This window comes from Macaca fascicularis, chromosome 16, assembly GCF_037993035.2.
Source record: "Macaca fascicularis isolate 582-1 chromosome 16, T2T-MFA8v1.1".
NCBI classification, from domain to species: domain Eukaryota; kingdom Metazoa; phylum Chordata; class Mammalia; order Primates; family Cercopithecidae; genus Macaca; species Macaca fascicularis.
Window position 1 is genome coordinate 4,391,244 of NC_088390.1, and position 21,211 is coordinate 4,412,454.

At 43.0% G+C, this 21,211-nt stretch overlaps 1 protein-coding gene across 7 annotated transcripts in view; it reads right to left on the minus strand.

The window, feature by feature from the left end:
- The window catches only part of UBE2G1 (ubiquitin conjugating enzyme E2 G1), a 104,634-nt gene that overhangs the window by 65,843 nt on the left and 17,580 nt on the right, over positions 1-21,211 (minus strand). For 2 of the 7 annotated variants that reach the window (XR_012425145.1, XM_045376350.3), the window contains exons 2-3: positions 6,387-6,504; positions 2,741-2,855 (exon numbers count right to left, since the gene is read on the minus strand). The exons of 2 other annotated variants lie outside the window; for them this stretch is intronic. The gene's annotated coding sequence lies outside the window, so the exon portion shown is untranslated. Of the gene's footprint in view, positions 1-2,740; positions 2,886-6,386; positions 6,505-21,211 lie in introns of all 7 variants that reach the window. 3 more of the 7 variants (XM_045376348.3, XM_045376347.3, XM_045376351.3) reach the window with 3 other exon arrangements.

Below are 21,211 nucleotides of genomic sequence, written 5' to 3' on the forward strand. Positions count from 1 at the left end.
CGAGACCAGTCTGGGACCAGTTCTGAGCCCAGGAGTTCGAATCAAGTGGATCACTTGAACCTGGGAATTTAAGACCAGTCTCGGCAACATGGCTAAACCCAGTCTCTACAAAAAACTTTTCAAAAAAAATTAGCCGGGGCTGGGTGCAGTGGCTCACGCCTGTAATCCCAGCACTTTGGGAGGCTGAGGTGAGTGGAGCACCTGAAGTCAGGAGTTCGAGACCAGCCTGGCCAACATGGTGAAACAAACCCCCCCATCTCTACTAAAAATACAAAAATTAGCTGGGTGTGGTGGTGCGTGCCTGTGGTCTCAGCTACTCAGGAAGCTGAGGCAGGAGAGTCGCTTGAACACGGGAGGCGGAGGTTGCAGTGAGCCGCGATCACACCACTGCACTCTAGCCTGGTGACAGAGCGAGATTCCGTCTCAAAAAAAAAAAAAAATTAGCTGGGCATGATGGCATGTGCCGGTGGTCTCAATTAATAGGGAGGCTGAGGTAGATGGATTGCTTGACCCTGGGAGGTAGAGGTTGTAGTGAGCTCAGATGGTACCACTGCACTCCAGCCTGGGCGAATGAGACTCCCTCTCAAAAAAAAAAAAAAGACTGAGACTCTTCTTTCTACTATTAATCAACTTCTTAGAAGATACTCTTTCCATAATTTAAGGACTTTAATATATTTAAAATGTAAGACATTTTTGTGGTTGATTAAGGATTTCACCCACGACTGAAATCAGGGTTGTCTTCAAAATAATACTGAAGTGTCTTTTGTAACCAATTCATAAACCATCTCTCTCTTCCCAGTATAACTTTTTCTTACTATCCTGACTAGTCCATTGCCATGAGGCTTGTTTAAAGGTATGCTTTTTTTCCCTTAAGATTTATAGTAATGTCAGTAAGGTTCTCTTAGACTAAAACTAAATAAGGACTAAACTATCACCAGTAGCAATTCCTAATGGAATTAAGCCAAATATTGAGCAATTCCCTGATGACAATTCATGACTCACTGGAAGAACGCTTAAGTATCATGCTCTCTGAGTGGAAAGACTAGTTTAGCTAGACTACCCAGAGCAATGAGTTACGTCTCATGAGTCTACAATGTTTTACATGTATGAAGTACACTCATGGAAGTGTCTAACAATTTAACACCTTCTACGGTATGAGGCAACAGGAAACATGAAGACAGCAACAATCGAAAATCTAAATGACAGCAGATTTCTAACACAAGCCAAAGCCCAACTGTTTCTAGATCAACTGTTGCCAAGTTTCTCCCAGGCACTTTTCCATACCCCACTCCAAATTCAAAGCTATCTTCAAATTTTTCACAGTCTTACTTGATTTTAGGAATGGGAAACATTAGTCTAAGTGTCAAAAAAATAAATGGAAAGCCTACTTAATTGGATGATTTAAAAAAATAAAATTTTGGCCAGACGCAGTGGCTCACGCCTGTTATCCCAGCAATTTGGGAGGCCGAGGTGGGAGGATCACCTGAGGTCAGGAGTTTGAGACCAGCCTGGCCAATGTGGTGAAACACGGTCTCTACTGAAAACACAAAAATTAGCCAGGTGTGGTGGCACAAACCTGTAATCCCAGCTACTTGGGAGGCTGAGTCAGGAGAATTGCTTGAACCTGGGAGGCAGAGGTTGCGGTGAGCCAAGATAGCACCATTGCACTCCAGCCTGGACAACAAGAGTGAAAATCCATCTCAAAAAAATAAATACCATTCATTCATTCATTCATTCATTCGAGACAGGGTTTCACCATGTTGGCCAGACTGGTTTCCAACTCCTAACCTCAAGAGATCTACCCACCTTGGCCTCTCAAAGTGCTAGGATTACAGGCATGATGAGCCACTGTGCCCTGCCCCCCCAAAAAAAATTTCTAAATGCCAAAATAGTCATGAAAAATTAAAAGGCAAATAATTGCTCACATAAACCTTTCACACACACACACACACACACACACACACAGAGACACAAATTCAAAACTGTCAAGGTGTTCACCTTTCTCGGGAATTTTTAAAATAATTCTTTTTACCTAGCAGAATCAAACATTTTTTTAAAGTTCCTGGTGGTATTAAGAACACAATAAAAAGTGGCACTTTGATACAGTTAATAGTGGAAATACAAATTAGCAAAGCCTTTCTAGAAGGCAATCAGTAATATTTATGAAGAACCTCAAAAATATTTATTTTCCTTGACTAAGAAATGAACAGAAATTTATCTGAAGAGAAATAATCAAGGATTATGTATAAATGTTTTCATAAGGAAAATCCACAGAAGCATTAGTTATAATTTAAGTGGTTTACAATTATAATTTGAAAACCCAGAAGTCAAGATGTGGGGAATATGATAGTACCAGCATATGCAAGAATGCTCTGCATCTATTTAAAACACTTTAAAAGAGCATTTCAGGACATGGGGAAATATTCACAATTTTTTAAAAGATAAGGTATTCTAAATATATCTAACTCTTAAAACACATACACTACACACTTTTGACAACAAAAAGCTTTGGCCGAATCTTGTCTTCTAGTTTAAGGTGTCAGTGTGGGCACATGTGCTCATCTCTTCTCCCTCCTAAGAAGTTAAATAAATTTTTCTAAAGAAATTTAAAAATAACTTTTTAATGTAAAATATTTATTAAAAAGACCAGGTGGATTGCCCATGGCTCTGAAAGATGAAGACGATGGAAGAACGTGAACTGAGTGAGCAGAGTGGAGGGAGCAGAGAGCAGAATACTCACAGAGGAGCTGCAGCGAAGGAGGAAGGCTAATCTTCTGGGCAGAACCCCAGAGAGGCGCCAGTTCAGTGACCGTCGTACGAGGAAGGTCAGTAGTGAGAAGTGGGACTGAAAACATCTGTCATAGCAAGAAGTCAACAGAGAATGTCTAAAGTTGATAAACCAAAAAATAAACACTATAAATATATTATTTAGAAGCATGGAGTTAAGCCCCCAGGAGATTTGAACCTGAAAGGTTTTAAAAGCAATTGCCTCTGGGGAATTCTTCATTATCCTTCACTGAATGCATTGTTCACTTAGGCCTCTAGAATCACTGCTATTTGATTATTTGGGTTTTTTAAAGCTAAGTATATACACATATATATATAATGTTGATTTTTAAGTTTTTATTCTTTTTTTAATTTTACATTGTGTTCACTTTGCTTTCATACACAAACCTCAATTTTACTTCTTGTCCACTAAGTCAGAGGCTATATCCTATCTGGCAGTATTTTTCAACCTTAAGTCACACAGTCATGAAACAGATCTAGTGGGACATAACCAGCACCTATTTTTCCTAACGGAAATGAAAAATAAAATAGGGATATTGTTCGTGAAGCTTTCATTTCAGCCATAAACGTTTAATAAAATACGTGTGCTGGGGTACTATGGAAAATACCTTCCCTATTGTATCTACTCTCAACCCAGCAGGCAGAAGTAACCCTGGAAAAACATGAGTCACGTCATGTCACTATATCAACGGCTTCCCATTCTCACTCAGAGTAGTGGCCTGTATGGTGGCCTATAGGGTCCTTCAGAATTAACCAGCATCTCTCTCCAACCTTCAGCTAACTGCTCTGCCACCTCCCTCCAGCATTCAGGTCAGCCCCCTTTCAGGGCCTTTGTGCTTGCTGTACCTAACCTCTACATGATTCACTCCTTTACCTGAGTTCCTCGGTCCACTGTCACCCTATTTTTAATGAAACCCCACCCCCTTACACACTCCTTATTTTATCTTCTTTGCCTGTTCTAGTTTCCACACAGCACTCTACACTTTCTATTAATTCTTCTCTCTCCTACCCTGACTACAATGCAAGTTCTATAAGAACAAGGGTTTTCGTTTATTTACTGATATAGCCCCAGGACCTGTGACAGTCTCTGGCAGTAAATATTTGCCCAATAAATGAATTACTTAAAAATATGTATCACTTTAGGAAAAAGCCATGTCACTGGCAGTGAAACACAACAATCCTTAAGTTTGGAACACAAGAAATTTGGATAACAATTTTGATGGTTGAGGATAAGCTACAATTCAGACACTAGACCGTAAATTCCACCTATCGCAATATTGAGTAAGTTGCTGGCATACTCTAAATGTGCAAGTCTACTGAAATAACCTTTGTTAACATCAAAAGTAATGTAAATAATGTTTGTATCTCAGCCATCATTTCAAAAAAAGGAAGAGAAGAAAAAAACTTATGGGAGAACCTGTTCTCCAAACAGCTAAACTATTTAAAATGTAAAAGACGGGCTGGGCGCAGTGGCTCATGTCTGTAATCCCAGCACTTTGGGAGGCCGAGGCAGGCAGATCACCTGATCTCATGAGTTCGAGACCAGCCTGGCCAACATGGTGAAACCCCATCTCTACTAAAAATACAAAAATCAGCTGGGTGCTAGCCAGGTGTGATGGCTCACACCTGTAATCCCAGCACTTTGGGAGGCTGAGGCAGGCGGATCACGGGGTCAGGAGATCGAGACCATCCTGGCTAACACAGTGAAACCTTGTCTCTACTAAAAATACTAAAAATTAGCCAAGTGTGGCCGGGCGCGGTGGCTCAAGCCTGTAATCCCAGCACTTTGGGAGGCCGAGGCGGGCGGATCACAAGGTCAGGAGATTGAGACCACAGTGAAACCCCGTCTCTACTAAAAATACAAAAAATTAGCCGGGCGCGGTGGCGGGCGCCTGTAGTCCTAGCTACTCAGGAGGCTGAGGCAGGAGAATGGCGTGAACCCAGGAAGCGGAGCTTGCAGTGAGCCGAGATCGCGCCACTGCACTCCAGCCTGGGCAACAGCGTGAGACTCCGTCTCAAAGAAAAAAAAAAAAAAAAAAATTAGCCAAGTGTGGTGGCATGTGCCTGTGGTCCCAGCTACTCGGGAAGCAGAGGCAGGAGAATCTCTTGAACCCAGGAGGCAGAGGTTGCAGTGAGCTGAGATCGTGCCACTGCACTCCAGCCTGGGTGACAGAGACTCTGTTTAAAAAAAAAAAAATTAAAAGACTTACACCTTTTGCATAAATCGCAGTGAAAGTCTCACTTAGTAACCACAAGTTGCACACGTTCACAATTTTCACTATTCCCTTCAGCCCTGAATGAAGACCAGGGGGCTTATCACTGATCACCTTCATTTCTTCAGAATAAAACAAAGAGGCGACTGGCATTCACGAGAAAATCACATAGCAGGTCTTGAATTGTGGCACATGAATGGCAGAACATGTTATAATTTCCATGAAATTTTTTTTTTTTTTTTTTGGACAGGGTCTCACTCTGTTGCCCAGGCTGGAGTACAATGGCATGATCATGGCTCACTGCAGCCTAGGCTCCTAGGCTCAAGCCATCCACCTGCCTTGGCCTTCTAAAGTGCTGGGATTACAGGCATAAGCCACTACGCAAGGCACATTTCCATTATATTTTTCTAGTATATTTTGTAACTCACTGAATGAAAAAAAAATCTTCAATAGATTTTCAATGACAGGGGAAAAAGTCATTGAACACTTCTCCCTCATAAACAAAAACACATAGCAAAATCAGATTTCTACTGTGTACAAAAGTTTATCCAACTGCAAAAAACAGTATATCTAAGCCTGCAAATAATGGCTTTTCTATATTTCATGCCATTAATAAAACTCAAGACTTGATAAAACCATTTTACTCATCACTTCTTAGAGAGTAAATTTTAATATTAGCCACTGTGTAACTGGTTTTAACCCATCTGCTCAAAAACAATGTGGTTTTACCTGTTTGTTTGTTTTTGAGAGGGAGTCTCTGTCGCCCAAGCTGGAGTGCAGTGGCACAATCTCAGCTCACGGAAACTTCTGCCTCCCCAGTTCAAACGATTCTCCTGCCTCAGCCTCCCGAGTAGCTAGGATTACAGGCGCCCACCACCACGCCCGGCTAATTTTTGTATTTTTAGTAGAGACGGGTTTCACCATGTTGGCCAGGCTGGTCTCGAACTCCTGACCTCAAGTGATCCACCTGCCTCAGCATCCCAAAGTGCTGGGATGACAGGTGGTTTTACCTGTTTCACTGTTAAGTAAAAGCTTTTTTAAAAAGAGGGAAATAAATGAGACAAGTTGAAAGAACAACTCACAGACATAAATATATAAAATTGAATGAAGTACTGAAGCCACTGGCAAAATGAAAACCACATCACATATAGGAAGTAGTCAACCTGATACTGATGAAAACATGGTATCAAACAAAATCTCAAGAAAATTACATCGAGCACAGCAGAAAAGAACAGAGAAGCATTTAGAAAACTAATGAAATGGAAGACAGGAAATAAAGACAAACTATCGTAAAACTGATGTTTCTTGAGTAAAGAAAAATAAAAATGAATCATATTAAAAGGTATATAAGAAAATATTCCTGAATCTGCAGTTTGAATGGCTTACCATTTAACAGGAAAATGTAATAGAGAATCACACCAAGACCGAGTTATATCCTGATGAAGTTACTGAACTTCAAGGATAAAGAAAGAATTCTAGCAATACTCAGGCAGAAGTAGGTCACCTACAAAGGGAAAAAAACAGTCAGGCTGGCCCAGACTTTTCTAGAGTAACCCTAGATGCCAGAAGATAATGGAACAGTGTCTGCTGGGTATTAAGGGAAAGGGAAATGTAGCCCAAAAATTCTGTAACCAGCCAAAACATCATTTTGCTTGTGAAAGCCACTAACAGACATTTTTAAACATAAGAGCACTCAACCACTCCTGAAAAAACTATTTGATAAACACAATAGATTTAAATATATTAAAGCTATAGCTTTACAATACCCACAGAACTACAAACTACCACGTTTATTCTAAGATGTACCTTTTTCACATTTGTCTATCTGAAATCAGCATGCATATTTCAACCAATGGAATGTCATACTTTGACAGCATTTAACTGTATTAATGGTATACAAAATAACGAAGCACACAACCACCAATGGTATCTGAGACATAACGAAATACAGTATATAAGAGAGAAGGGAAAGCAAATAAAGAAAACCATGTAGTTTTTTTTTTTTTTTTTTTTTTTTTGAGACGGAGTCTCACTCTGCCGCCCAGGCTGGAGTGCAGTGGCCGGATCTCAGCTCACTGCAAGCTCCACCTCCCGGGTTTACGCCATTCTCCTGCCTCAGCCTCCCGAGTAGCTGGGACTATAGGCGCCGCCACCTCGCCCGGCTAGTTTTTTGTATTTTTTAAAGTAGAGACGGGGTTTCACCATGTCAGCCAGGATGGTCTCGATCTCCTGACCTCGTGATCCGCCCGTCTCGGCCTCCCAAAGTGCTGGGATTACAGGCTTGAGCCACCGCGCCCGGCCAAAAAAACCATGTAGTTTAAAAGAAGAAAACTAGGCCAGAGGCTGTAGCTCACCCCTGTAATCCCAGCACTTTGGAAGGCCGAGGCGGGCAGATCACTTGAGGTCAGGAGTTCAAGACCAGCCTGGCCAACATGATGAAACCCGGTCTCTACTAAAAACACAAAAAATTAGCTGGGCATGGTGGTAGGCGCCTGTAGTCTCAGCTACTCGGGAGGCTGAGGCAGGAGAATCACTTGAACCCCGGAGACGGAGGTTACAGTGAGCCCGAGATCACGCCACTGCACTCCAGCCTGGGCAACAGAGCTAGACTCTGCCTCAAAAAAAAAGAAAAGAAAAGAAAGAAAACCAAAAGCGAACTATAGATGACAACAAAACAAATACACTAATATTATATAAGCAAAGCAAAATATGCAACATTAATGTAAATGATTAAAAGCATCTCAAATTGAGTCAAGACTAACCTTGATCCAACTACAAGGGTCTACAAGACACAAACCTAAAATAGAGACTTTGATAAGTTAAAAGTAAAAGGTTAGATAAAAGTATATCTAGCAAGTATAGGCCGGGCGCGGTGGCTCAAGCCTGTAATCCCAGCACTTTGGGAGGCCGAGACGGGCGGATCACGAGGTCAGGAGATCGAGACCATCCTGGCTAACACGGTGAAACCCCGTCTCTACTAAAAAATACAAAAAACTAGCCGGGCGCGGTGGCAGGCGCCTGTAGTCCCAACTGCTCGGGAGGCTGAGGCAGGAGAATGGCGTGAACCCGGGAGGCGGAGCTTGCAGTGAGCTGAGATCCGGCCACTGCACTCCAGCCTGGGTGACAGAGCGAGACTCCGTCTCAAAAAAAAAAAAAAAAAAAAAATCTAGCAAGTATAAACACCCTTTTAAAACCAGTTGAATTCAAACTGAAAAATTAAAGGAGGCAGAAAAGGGTCATTTCTTATAATGATCAAGATTACAATCTATAAAGATATGTTATAAAACTATATACACCAAAATCTTCATAATACATAGTTAGAACAAAAACTTCTTTTTTTTTTTTTGAGACGGGGTCTTGCTCTGTCGCCCAGGCTCGAGTACAATGGTGTGAGGCTCACTGCAACCTCCGCCTCCCGGGTTCAAGGGATTCTCCTGCCTCAGCCTCCAGAGTAGCTAGGATTACAGGCGTGCACCACCACACCCAGCTAATTTCTGTATTTTTAGTAGAGGCGACGTTTCACCATTTTGGCCAGGCTGGGATTACATGTGAGCCACTGCGCCTGGCCAGAACAAAAATTTTAAAGAAATATAAGAAAAATCTTTAGGCAGAAGTAAGAATATAAGAGGATTACCATTTCCTGAAAGATCAAATACATAAACGACAAAATGGCTGAACATATGAAAGAATGAGATCAAGTCTCTATGCAACAGTTATAAAAACTGATCATCTATTTAGGCCATTAACACCTCAAACATTTTAAGAAAGCAGAAATAGTCTATACCACAATCTGAGAATTAAACAATGAAGTTACTCCCCTTAATGCAGTAGACTTGACAGTTATGTACTGTCTCTCCTTAAATTACTTCAAGTAATTGAATGGAGTAATATAAATCAAAATCAATAGAGATTACCTAGAAAATAATAATGATATAAACTGCCCATATAAAAATCTCTGGTACGACTGGGCCCAGTGGCTCATGCGTGTAATCTCAGCACTTTGGGAGGCTGAGGCAGGCAGACTGCTTGAGCTCAGGAGTTCAAGACCAGCCTGGGCAATATGGCAAAACCCTGTCTCTACAAACAATAAAAAAAAGTTAGGGGGGCATCCTGGCGCATGCCTGTAGTCCTAGCTACTTGAGAGGTTAAGGTAGGAGGATCCCTTGAGCCCAGGAGGTCAAGGCTGTAATCAGTTGTGTTCACACCACTACACTCTAATCTGTGTAACAGCAGGAGACATTGTCTCAAAAAAAAAGAAAGAAAGAAAGAAAAGGAAAAAGAAAGTGGGCACAGTGGCTCACATCTGTAATCTCAGCACTTTGGGAGGTTGAGACAGGTGGATCACCTGATGTCAGGGGTTCGAAACCAGCCTGGTCAACATAGTGAAACCCTGACTCTACTAAAAATACAAAATTAGCCGGGCGTGGTGGCGCATGCCTGTAATCCCAGCTACTCGGGAGGCTGAGGCAGGAGAGTCGTTTGAACCCGGGAAGTGGAGGTTGCAGTGAGCCGAGATCACGCCATTGCACTCCAGCCTGGGCAACAAGAATGAAACTCCGTCTCAAAAAAAAAAAAAGAAAGAAAGAAAGAAAGAGAAAAAACCTTTGGTACACTAATAAAGTTATACTCAGAGGAAGAGCCACAGCCTAAACACCTTCAACCGAGCAAGAATTAAATGAGCATTCAACTCAAGGTTAAAAAATAAACGTTTAAAAATCAGATAAAGGGAATTCAAAGTTACTCAAGTAAGAGAACAGAAGCCTGCAGAATTAATTCTAAAACCTAGGAGCGGCCGGGCACAGTGGCTCATGCCTGTAATCCCAGCACTCTGGGAGGCCGAGGCGGTCAGATCACGAGGTCAGGAGATCAAGACCATCCTGGCTAACACGGTGAAACCCCATCTCTACTATAAATACAAAAAATTAGCCAGGCATGCTGGCACGTGGCTGTAGTCCCAGCTACTCGGGAGGCTGAGGCAGGAGAATCACTTGAACCTGGGAGGCGGAGGTTGCAGTGAGCTGAGATCGCACCACTGAACTCCAGCCTGGGTGACAGAGTGAGACTCCATCTCAAAAAAAAAAAAACCTAGTCGCTATATTTTGATGGGAGGGGAAAATAAAACAGACAAACTATTAGCTGGACTAAAACGACAATTATATGAAATGAGGGACTGAAAAGGAAGTAAGATAATAGAGAAGAAATCAAAATAAGCATAAAATACATTTGCAGTAAATCCTAAGCTGCTAAATTTTAAACATAGATACAATGGATGATTTTCTAGGAAAATATAAATTGTCAAAAGCATCTAATAGAATTAGAAAATACTTCAATAACTTCTGAACATTCGCATGAGTTACACAGTTAGCTCCCCACCCACTCCAAATACCAGTCTCAGACATTTTCATAGTAAGTAAAGAGTAATTTCAATTCTCTTATTAAACTATCCTATGAAACAGAAAAGCTTCCCAATTCATTTCCTGAGCCAACTGTGCATAGACAGCAGAGTATACTCAATAAAAATTCTAAATTATAATAGCAAACTCTGTATTGTATTTATCTCAGACACTGGTCTAACTAGGCAGTATGCGTGCTTCAACTCATTTACTCTCAAAACAATTTGATGATCTGGAGTGGGAGTCAAAATATTTAACTCCTGGCCTCAGCCTCCCAAAGTGCTAGGATTACAGGTGTGAGTCACCGCACCCAGCTGAGAGTTTTTTTCATATGGAGTTTCACTCTTGTTGCCCAGGCTGGAGTGCAGTGGCATGATCTCGGCTCACTGCAACCTCCAACTCCCGGGTTCAAGTGATTCTCCTGCCTCAGCCTCCCGAGTAGCTGGGATTACAGGCACCTGCCACCACAGCCAGCTAATTTTTTGTATTTAGTAGAGATGGGGTTTCAGCATGTTGGCCAGGCTGGTCTTGAACTCCTGACCTCAGATGATCCACCTGCCTTGGCCTCCCAAAGTGCTGGGATTGCAGGCATGAGCCATCACACCTGGTCCAAGCTCTTAACTCATTCTTAACTCTTTTGGGCAGATCACCTGAGGTTGGGAGTTTGAGACCAGCCTGACCAACATGGAGAAACCACACCTCTATTAAAATACAAAATTAGCCAGGCGTGGTGGCGCATGCCTGTAATCCCAGCTACTCGGGAGGCTGAGGCAGCAGAATCACTTGAACCCAGGAGGTGGAGGTTGTGGTGAGCCGAGATCATGCCATTGCGCTCCAGCCTGGGCAACAAGAGCAAAACTGCGTCTCAAAAAAAAAAAAAAGCCGGCCGGGCGCGGTGGCTCAAGCCTGTAATCCCAGCACTTTGGGAGGCCGAGACGGGCGCATCACGAGGTCAGGAGATCGAGACCATCCTGGGTAACACAGTGAAACCCCGTCTCTACTAAAAATACAAAAAAAACTTAGCCGGGCGAGGTGGCGGGCGCCTGTAGTCCCAGCTACTCGGGAGGCTGAGGCAGGAGAATGGCGTGAACCCGGGAGGCGGAGCTTGCAGTGAGCTGAGATCCGGCCACTGCACTCCAGCCTGGGTGACAGAGCGAGACTCCGTCTCAAAAAAAAAAAAAAAAAAAAAGCCAAAGCCAAATTTTCTTAAAATAACAATAAAATTTATTCCTTCTCTCTTTTCCTTTTTCTTTTCTTTTCCTTCTTTTAATGGAGTCTCACTTCTCTCCGCCTGGGGTTACACAGGCTGGAGTGCAGTGGTGCAGTCATATAGCTCACTGCAGCCCTGAGCTCAAGCTATCCTCTCACCTCAGCTTCCTGATTAGCTGGCAACACAGGTGCATGTGGCTATTTTTTTTTAACTGTTGGTACAAACAGGGTCTCCCCTATGTTGCCCAGATTGGTCTCAAATTCCTGGGCTCAAGTGATCTCATACTTTGGCCTCCCAAAATGTTGGGGTAACAGGCATGAGCCACCATGCCCAACCTAATAAAACTTCTTTATATCCCCTCTTTCATTCTTCCATCCTCCATCTTGCCCTAAACTGATACTGAGGTTCTGATGTTCTTAGAGAACATATCTACTGAATTTTCTTTTTTTTTTTTTTTTTTTTTTGAGACGGAGTCTCACGCTGTTGCCCAGGCTGGAGTGCAGTGGCGCGATCTCGGCTCACTGCAAGCTCCACCTCCCGGGTTCCCGCCATTCTCCTGCCTCAGCCTCCTGAGTAGCTGGGACTACAGGCGCCCGCCACCGCGCCCGGCTAATTTTTTGTATTTTTAGTAGAGACGGGGTTTCACTGTGGTCTCGATCTCCTGACCTTGTGATCCGCCCGCCTCGGCCTCCCAAAGTGCTGGGATTACAGGCTTGAGCCACCGCGCCCGGCCTACTGAATTTTCAAAATAGGAATATACTTAAATCCAGTGAGAGTTTTGAGTAGATTTTCCAGGTACCTCTTGGTTCCAACTCTCCTTCTAATGTTCCCACTTTATCCGCACTAACTTTACAACTGGTCCTAAAACTACAATTACCGTATATACGGATACGTGATTTCTTTACTACTTCTGTTCTAACCAAAATGAAAACAAATCCCCTTTTCCATCAGACAATGTTACAACTTTACTAAAGGAATTTTTACCCACATGATACGGTTTGGCTGTGTTCCTGCCCAAAATCTCATCTTGAAATGTAATCCTAAATGTAATCCCCACACGTTGAGGGGGGGAAACCTCATGGGCTGTGATTAGATCATGGGGGCGTTCACCCATGCTAGTCTCGTGATAGTGCGTTCTCACGAGATCTGATGATGTTATAAAGGGGCTTTTCCCCGCTTCACATTGCACCTCTCTGTCCTGCCGCCATGTTGAGCACGGATGTTTGCTTCCCTTTCTGCCTTGATTTTAAGTTTCCTGAGGCCTCCCCAGCCATGCAGAACTGTGAGTGAATTAAACCTCTTTCCTTTATAAATTATCCAGTCTCGGGCAATTCTTTACAGTAACATGAGAACGAACTAATATCCAACATACTATTTATTTTTTATTTTTTTCTTAAATAGAGATGGGGGTCTCACAGTGTTCACCAGGCTGGTCTTAAACTCCTGGTCTCAAGTGACCCTCCCATTTCGGCCTTCCACACCCGGCCCCTTTATTCACATATTTAAAAAAACAAAAACAAAAAAATCACCTTCAATACCGTAACATGAACATAACAAAATTACAATGTTTCTGATTAGAACTACGAAAATCTTGTCTTTCCAGGGTGAGTTTCAAGTTGATATTCTGTGTGAGTAGCACCTTTGGTGCCCAGTGCCTTTAAAAAAAAAAAAAAAGGATGGCAACTAGAAATTACTGACTGAGCCATCTGGCTCAAATGAAAAGCCAGTATTTTCAGAGTATTAGTCACACACTGAAAGAAGCTGGTCATGTAAATCACATTGTAACTTTATAAATATTACAAACTTAACAATTTGTCAACACTTACTGAGTAGTATGTTCTGTAATCATCCCTTTGTAAGTATTAAACTTAATACTCACAAAAATAATGAGATAAGTATGAAAATGTTCCCCATTTTACCCAGACGTATCTTCTAACCTGAATCTCTGCCGATGTATTTACTTTTCTACCTTCTCTCATGTTTCTCTGGATCAACTGCCCTTGCTCCTAATAAGGCTTCCAAACTGACCAGTAATTAGATCTCATCTCATTCTCCCCACTCAGATGTCCTCAAAGACACTGCTCCAGAAATTCCTACCCTCTCCTGTGTCATCAGTTCTTCTCTCTACTAAATTCAATCCCATCAGCATCAAGCATGCTACTAGCAGTTCTCCAACCTAGCAGTTCTCCAACCTTTACACACACACACACACACACACACGCAGATGCACACACACACAAATGAAGCCCACAAGTCCTCCAGTTACTGCACCATTTCTCAACACCCCTTTACAGTACAACTTTAAGAGTTGTCTTCATTCCTTATCTCCACTTGCTCTCCTTCCATTCTCTCAGGCTCATACCAATCCATCCAGTGCAACTGCCTTTCTCAAAGTACCATTCACCTCTAGTGGTCACTCATCCGTCCTTATCTTATCCAAACTCTTTTTTGACACAGCTGATCTCTCTTCCCTTGAAGCTTTCTTCACTTGGCTTACAGGCCATGGCATTCTGGATTGCCTCCTCTCACACCTCACTGATGCCACTCACACTCCTTCACTAGCTTCTGGTTATTTATCTGGCTTCTCAATGCCAGTGTGTCCCAAGACTTAGTCCTCAATCTTCTTCACCTATCTACCTTTACTCCCTTATTGAGCCCATCCAACTTCATGGTTTATATGCAATCCATATGCTAACAATTTCCCACTTTATATCTCTAAGCCAAACCTCCTCACTGAATTCCAGATCAAATACAGTAAGCTGCCTATGTGACTTCTCTACTTCCATGTCTAACAGGCGAATCAAAAGTAGCAAATTCAAAACTGAGCCGCTGGTAATCTCTCCTCCTTGTCCTGCAGTCTTTCTTTTCCATTTCAGTTAATGTCAACTCCATCCTTTCAGGTGTTGAGGCCAAAAACCTGAACTCTTGACACACTCTCTCACACAGTCTACCCTTGACACACTCTCTCACACACTCTACCCTTGACACACTCTCTCACACACTCTACCCTTGACACACTCTCTCACACACTCTACCCTTCACACTCCCTCACACACTCTACCCTCCAAATATTGTGTTCCTTCTAAGCCAGGCGCAGTAGCTCATACCTGTAATCCCAACATTTTAGGAGGCCAGGCTGGGCAACAAAGTGAGACCCTATTTCTACAAAAAATATTAAAAATTAGTCAGGTACAGTGGTGCATGCCTATAGTCCCAGCTACTGGGGAAGCTGAGGCTTGAGCCCAGGGGTTCGAAGCTGCGGTGAGCCATGATTGTGCCACTGAACTCCTGCTGGGCAACAAACCGAGATTCTGTCTCAAAGAAAAGGAAAAGAATTCTATTCCACCAGCAAATTCCAACAGCTCTATTTAGGAAATATACCCAAGAATCGAACCACTTTGTCCTCGGCTCCAATACAGGTCCAAGCTAGTATCATGTCTCATCTGACTCTCCGTGCAGTCTATATTCTCAGCATAGCAAGCCAAGAATGATCTCATTAAAATGTAAATCAGGTCATATCACTCCAGTGCTGAAACACCTCACGGCTACCTCCCTCTGAGTAAAAGCCTAAATCCTTACCTGTCAAAAACCACACAGCCTCCCCTCCACACCCTTTGCTGCTACTCTGACCCTGCCAGGCCTCTCTCCCACCACAGCGCCCCTGTACTGTTCCTCACTTGGCCTGGAAAGCTCTTCAAGACCTCAATGCTCCACCCTCAACTTTTCATTCCCTTTTCCCGCTTTATTTTCTCTCCAGGGCACTACCTAATACACCACATTTTTAACTTAATTATCTAGTTTATCATCTGTCTTCCCACACTAACTGCAAAACTTTGTTTTGTTTTTTTTTGTTTTTTTTTTTTGAGACGGAGTCTGGCTCTGTCCCCCAGGCTGGAGTGCAGTGGCCGGATCTCAGCTCACTGCAAGCTCCGCCTCCCGGGTTCCCGCCATTCTCCTGTCTCAGCCTCCCGAGTAGCTGGGACTACAGGCACCCGCCACCTCGCCCGGCTAGTTTTTTATTTTTTAGTAGAGACGGGGTTTCACCGGGTTAGCCAGGATGGTCTCGATCTCCTGACCTCGTGATCCGCCCGTCTCGGCCTCCCAAAGTGCTGGGATTATAGGCGTGAGCCACCGCGCCCGGCCTAACTGCAAAACTTTGTACCAGCAAAACTTTTATGTCCTGTTCTTTAATGTACTGCTATGTTTACAAAAGTAGGCACTCAAATATTTGTGAAATGTAGAATTAAATTTGAAGATTACGTGTGATCTGTCAGCACTTTAAATTGAAAGTGCCAATGTAAGGTAATTTTTACATGATCCTATGGCTTAAAGGCTCTAGAATTTTATATTAATAACAAGTCCAGACCAGGCGCGGTGGCTCATGCCTGTAATCCCAGCACTTTGGGAGGCCGAGGTGGGTGGGTCACCTGAGGTGTAGTCCCAGCTACATGGGAGGCTGAGGCAGAAGAATTGCTTGAACCCAGGAGGCGGAGGTTGCAGTGAGCTAAGATCATGCCACTGGACTCCAGCCTGGATGAAGAGTGAGATTCCATCTCAAAAAAACATTTCTTATGTCCAAGCGCTCTTTTCATATATACGAAGGTTGGTTTGGGTGGCATTTCACTATACTCTTCTTCAAACCTTTTTTCAAGAGGAGTGGAAAAATTTACACAGGTAGATTTCTCCTCAGTTGCAACAGATACAAACTCTGGAGACTAAAGCTCTGGGGGTGTTTCTGGAAAAAAATAGCAATGACTATTTGCCAAAAGACAAAAACAGGCAAATACAATGGTACTCCAACAGGTTTCTAACACAGCACGAAGTCCTTCATTTATTGGAGGAGCCAAGGTTATTCTCAATCGTAAAGCAAGTTCATAGGAGGAATAAATAGTATACTAAGAAAGAAAGCAATCAAGTGTAAGTACTTAGAGCTATTAACACTGAGTGTTACACAAAGTGTGTACCACAAAGAAACTACAATCAAGAAGCCCGGCTTGGCGCGGTGGCTGGCACCTGTAATCCCAGCACTTTGGGAGGCCAAGGCAGGTGGATCATGAGGTCAGGACATTGAGACCATCCTGACTAACATGGTGAAACCCCGTCTCTACTAAAACTATAAAAAATTAATCGGGTATGGGGATGGGCACCTGTAGTGCCAGCTACTCGGGAGGCTGAGGCAGGAAAATCGCTTGAATCCGGGAGGCGGAGGTTGCAGTGAGCCAAGATCATACCGCTGCACTCCAGCCTGGGCAACAAGAGTGAAACTCCGTATGAAAAAAGCTCTCAGTCAGGTGCGGTGACTCACACCTGTAATCCTAGCACTTTGGGAGGCTGAGGCCAGGAGTTTGAGACTGGCCTGGGCAACACAGTGAGAAACCCCCATCTCTACAAAAAACAAAAATAAAAATTAGCTGGGTGTGGTGGTGCACCATGTGGTGATATAGTCCTAGCTACCTGGGAGGCTGAGGCTGGAGGATCACTTGAGCCCAGGGGTTTGAGGCTGCAGTGAGCTATGACTGTGCCACCTCATTGCAGCCTGGGCTACAGAGTGAGACTCTGTCTCTAAATATATAAAAAATAAAAGGGATGAGAGTTAAGGTATTAAAAAATAAGTATTTTACCTGCCTTCAGAAATTTCCCACAATTCAAAATTCAAAAATGCTTATGTGGCTAAGAAACAAAGAATCAAACTTCAAATTACAAACATAATTACTGAAAATTTTAAATGAGCTTTGTAAATACATTAATCAGAATTAAAAGTCTGATATGATGTCACATTAAAGCAAGAAGCCCAGAAGGGACAAACAGAGTGACAGCACCAAATGGGTGGCCAGAAATACAAGGAAGTCCAAGCCCCTCATGAGCAACTTAGTGTTCATGACTTTTTTCCAACTTTTATTTTAGATTCAGGGAGTTGTTTATTACTTTTTTTGAGGATGTCAAAAAGTCTTCTCTGCAATTTTTAGCCAAAGGTAATATAATAAAGAATCAAATAATATTTCCCACACACGCCTCGAGCAGATTCTAATGGCCTGAAAAGTACAAATGGTGCTCAATTTGAATTTTAAACAATATTGTTCCACTTTCATTCTATAAAGAAAATGAAAATATAATTTACTCTGAAAGGCACTTTTAAAAATTCAATTCCTGGCTTATTTCCAGTAACTTACAAATATTCCCCATATATTACTTTCATTGATCCCTTTAAAACTTTAAAAATCACACATACATAGGCCGGGCGCGGTGGCTCAAGCCTGTAATCCCAGCACTTTGGGAGGCCGAGACGGGCGGATCACGAGGTCAGGAGATCGAGACCATCCTGGCTAACACGGTGAAACCCCGTCTCTACTAAAAATACAAAAAAATAAGCCGGGTGAGGTGGCAGGCGCCTGTAGTCCCAGCTGCTCGGGAGGCTGAGGCAGGAGAATGGCGTGAACCCGGGAGGCGGAGCTTGCAGTGAGCGGAGATCTGGCCACTGCACTCCAGCCTGGGCGACAGAGCGAGACTCCGTCTCAAAAAAAAAAAAAAAAATCACACATACAGTAAATAAACCTTCAGTAAAACTATGAAAACAATTACTATTACTTCTAGCAACTACTTATCAAGGCTAGTAAACAGCTGCTTAATTGACCATTGAACTTTCTTTAGTCATAGTAACAAGAGATACCTGGTACTCCGCTGCCTTTACTGAAAAAATGTTTACAGACTTAAGACTTGTTTACTCTTCTGATAGTCACCTACTACACAATTCTCATCTTACAAGAGAAGGTCTCTTGTTGATCTTCAGAGCATGAAATCAGAGACAGCTTTAGTATGTAGATCCACAAGTAAAAATAGAACAGATTCCAGGGACTCAAAATGAGAAGGCGGAGGAAGAACAACTCTTATTTAAGAAAACAACCTACAGTTCTATTCAAAATCATAAAATGGATGATTATATTTCATATAATTTGGATACCAAGCATTGAATAATTCAAGATTGCACTTTTAGAATTCACTTTACCGCCGGGCGCGGTGGCTCAAGCCTGTAATCCCAGCACTTTGGGAGGCCGAGATGGGCGGATCACGAGGTCAGGAGATCGAGACCATCCTGGCTAACACGGTGAAACCCCGTCTCTACTAAAAAAATACAAAAAACTAGCCGGGCGAGGTGGCGAGCGCCTGTAGTCCCAGCTACTCGGGAGGCTGAGGCAGGAGAATGGCGGGAACCCGGGAGGCGGAGCTTGCAGTGAGCTGAGATCCGGCCACTGCACTCCAGCCTGGGCAATAGAGCGAGACTCCGTCTCAAAAAAAAAAAAAAAATAGAATTCACTTTACCTTGTGATTACTAATAGGATTCTAGCATCTGCTACTGATATTTCAACAATATAGGATTCAGAATTGCTAAACAACTTCCTCTTTATAAAAATGACTAACCTTAAAATACAATCTGATTTTCAACCAGTAATCTGAAGACTAATTTTAACACTCATACTTTCCACCTTCTGAAAGCCTTTTACACTAATTAAACATCAAATGTTAGTACTAATCTAACAATAACCATGCATACCTCACTCAGAGTAAAAGCCTAAATCCTTACCTGTAAAAACCATAGCCTCCCTTCCCCTTCGCTGCTCCTTATCCAGACTTATACCAAAATAATCCTAAATATGTATTAGACAGCTAATACACTTGGCTCGTATGGTCCTTCACAGTAGATGAGTTTCTGCAGTCTCATCCATACAGCTTACATTTTCTTTCTTTTTTTTTTTTTGAGACAATCTCGTGCTGTTGCCCAGGCTGGAGTACAGTGGCGTGATCTTGGCTCACCACAACGTCCGCCTCCTGGGTTCAAGTGATTCTTCTGCCTCAGCCTCCCGAGTGGCTGGGACTACAGGTGTGCACCACCACACCCGGCTAATTTTTGTATTTTTAGTAGAGACGGGGTTTCACTATGTTGGCCAGGCTGGTCTCGAACTCCTGACCTGGTGATCCGCCCGCCTTGGCCTCCCAAAGTGCTGGGATTACAGGCGTGAGCCACCGCGCCCAGCTCCAGCTTACATTTTCAATAGAAGTCAATGAGAATGGTGTGACCTCATATATGTTTTTCTTTAAGGATGGTTTAGAAATGGAAAAACGTTAACAAATTTGGCAATTACTTCGGATCACCTGCCATCATAATTGGCTGCTGCTTGTCATTCACACAACACCAGAACTTAAGACAAATGGAACTGATGTCATCTTGAACTCTTCATTTATTTTGACTGCAATTTCTTTGGAATGGAGGCATTGTTTGTAAGAAAAACATGTCATGTAGTTGTCTAAAAGTAAAACATTTAACTGGCCAGGCGCAGTGGCTCACACCTGTTATCCCAGCACTTTGGGAGGCCAAGGCGGGCAGATTGCAAGGTCAGGAGATTGAGATCATCCTGGCTAACACAGTGAAACCCCGTCTCTACTAAAAATACAAAAAATTAGCCAGGCGTGGTGGTGGGCACCTGTAGTCCCAGCTACTCGGGAGGCTGAGGCAGGAGAATGGCGTGAACCCGGGAGTTGGAGCTTGCAGTGAGCCGAGATCGCGCCACTACACTCCAGCCTGGGCAACAGAGCGAGGCTCCATCTCAAAAAAAAAAAAAAAAAAAAAAAAACGTTTAACCTCAAATTAAATAAATAAATAAAAGGACACTGTAATATAACATCTTCACAATACCCAAAATGAGTTTCAAAGGCCTGTTACTTATAGCATACCTCCAAAGTGGGAGAGGGGGCCCTCACCATCTTGCTCAGGCTGGTCTCAGAACTCCTGGAATCAAGCAATCCTCCTGCCTCGGCCTCCCAAAATGCTGGGATTACAGAAATTAAATCACTGCACCCAGCCCTTAAAACTTTTTCGGAATCTTCTTTCTTATACACAAATGAGCAAATTTCTATCTTACATATTATGGCTAATGTAATTAACTTAGAACATTGTCGGCCAGGCGCGGTGACTCACGCCTGTAATCCCAGCACTTTGGGAGGCCGACAAGGGTGGATCACCTGAGGTCAGGAGTTCGGGACGAGCATGGCCAACATGGTGAAACCTTGTCTCTAACAAAAATACAAAAATTAGCCAGTCATGGTGGTGCGCCTGTAATCCCAGCTACTCGGGGGACTAAGGTAAGAGAATTGCTTGAACCTGGGAGGTGGAGGCTGCAGTAAAGCTGACAAGTGTGCCACTGCACTCCAGCCTGGGCAACAGAGCAAGACCCTGTCTCAAAACAAACAAACAAAAAAAGAACAGTGTCAGGGCAGTTAAAACAAGTATCACCTTGAACATTTCAAAATAAATAATAAAGAATTCAGAGAATGTCTGGCTCTGAACAGTGTCATTCTCCAAATTAAACTAATTGTAAAAATGTGCACCCAGCAACTTAGACATAATTATTTAGATTGTAAGTTATCTATTTAAATCACTCTTAGATAATACAGCTACATCATTTTCCTGATAATGATGTCTTTGCCATTCCTACAGAGAAAATGTTTGAATCCAGCTCATTTAAAAATAGTATGAGGCTGAGCGTGGTGGCTCACGTCTGTAATCCCAGCACTTTAGGAGGCCGGATCACCTGAGGTCAGCAGTTCGAGACCAG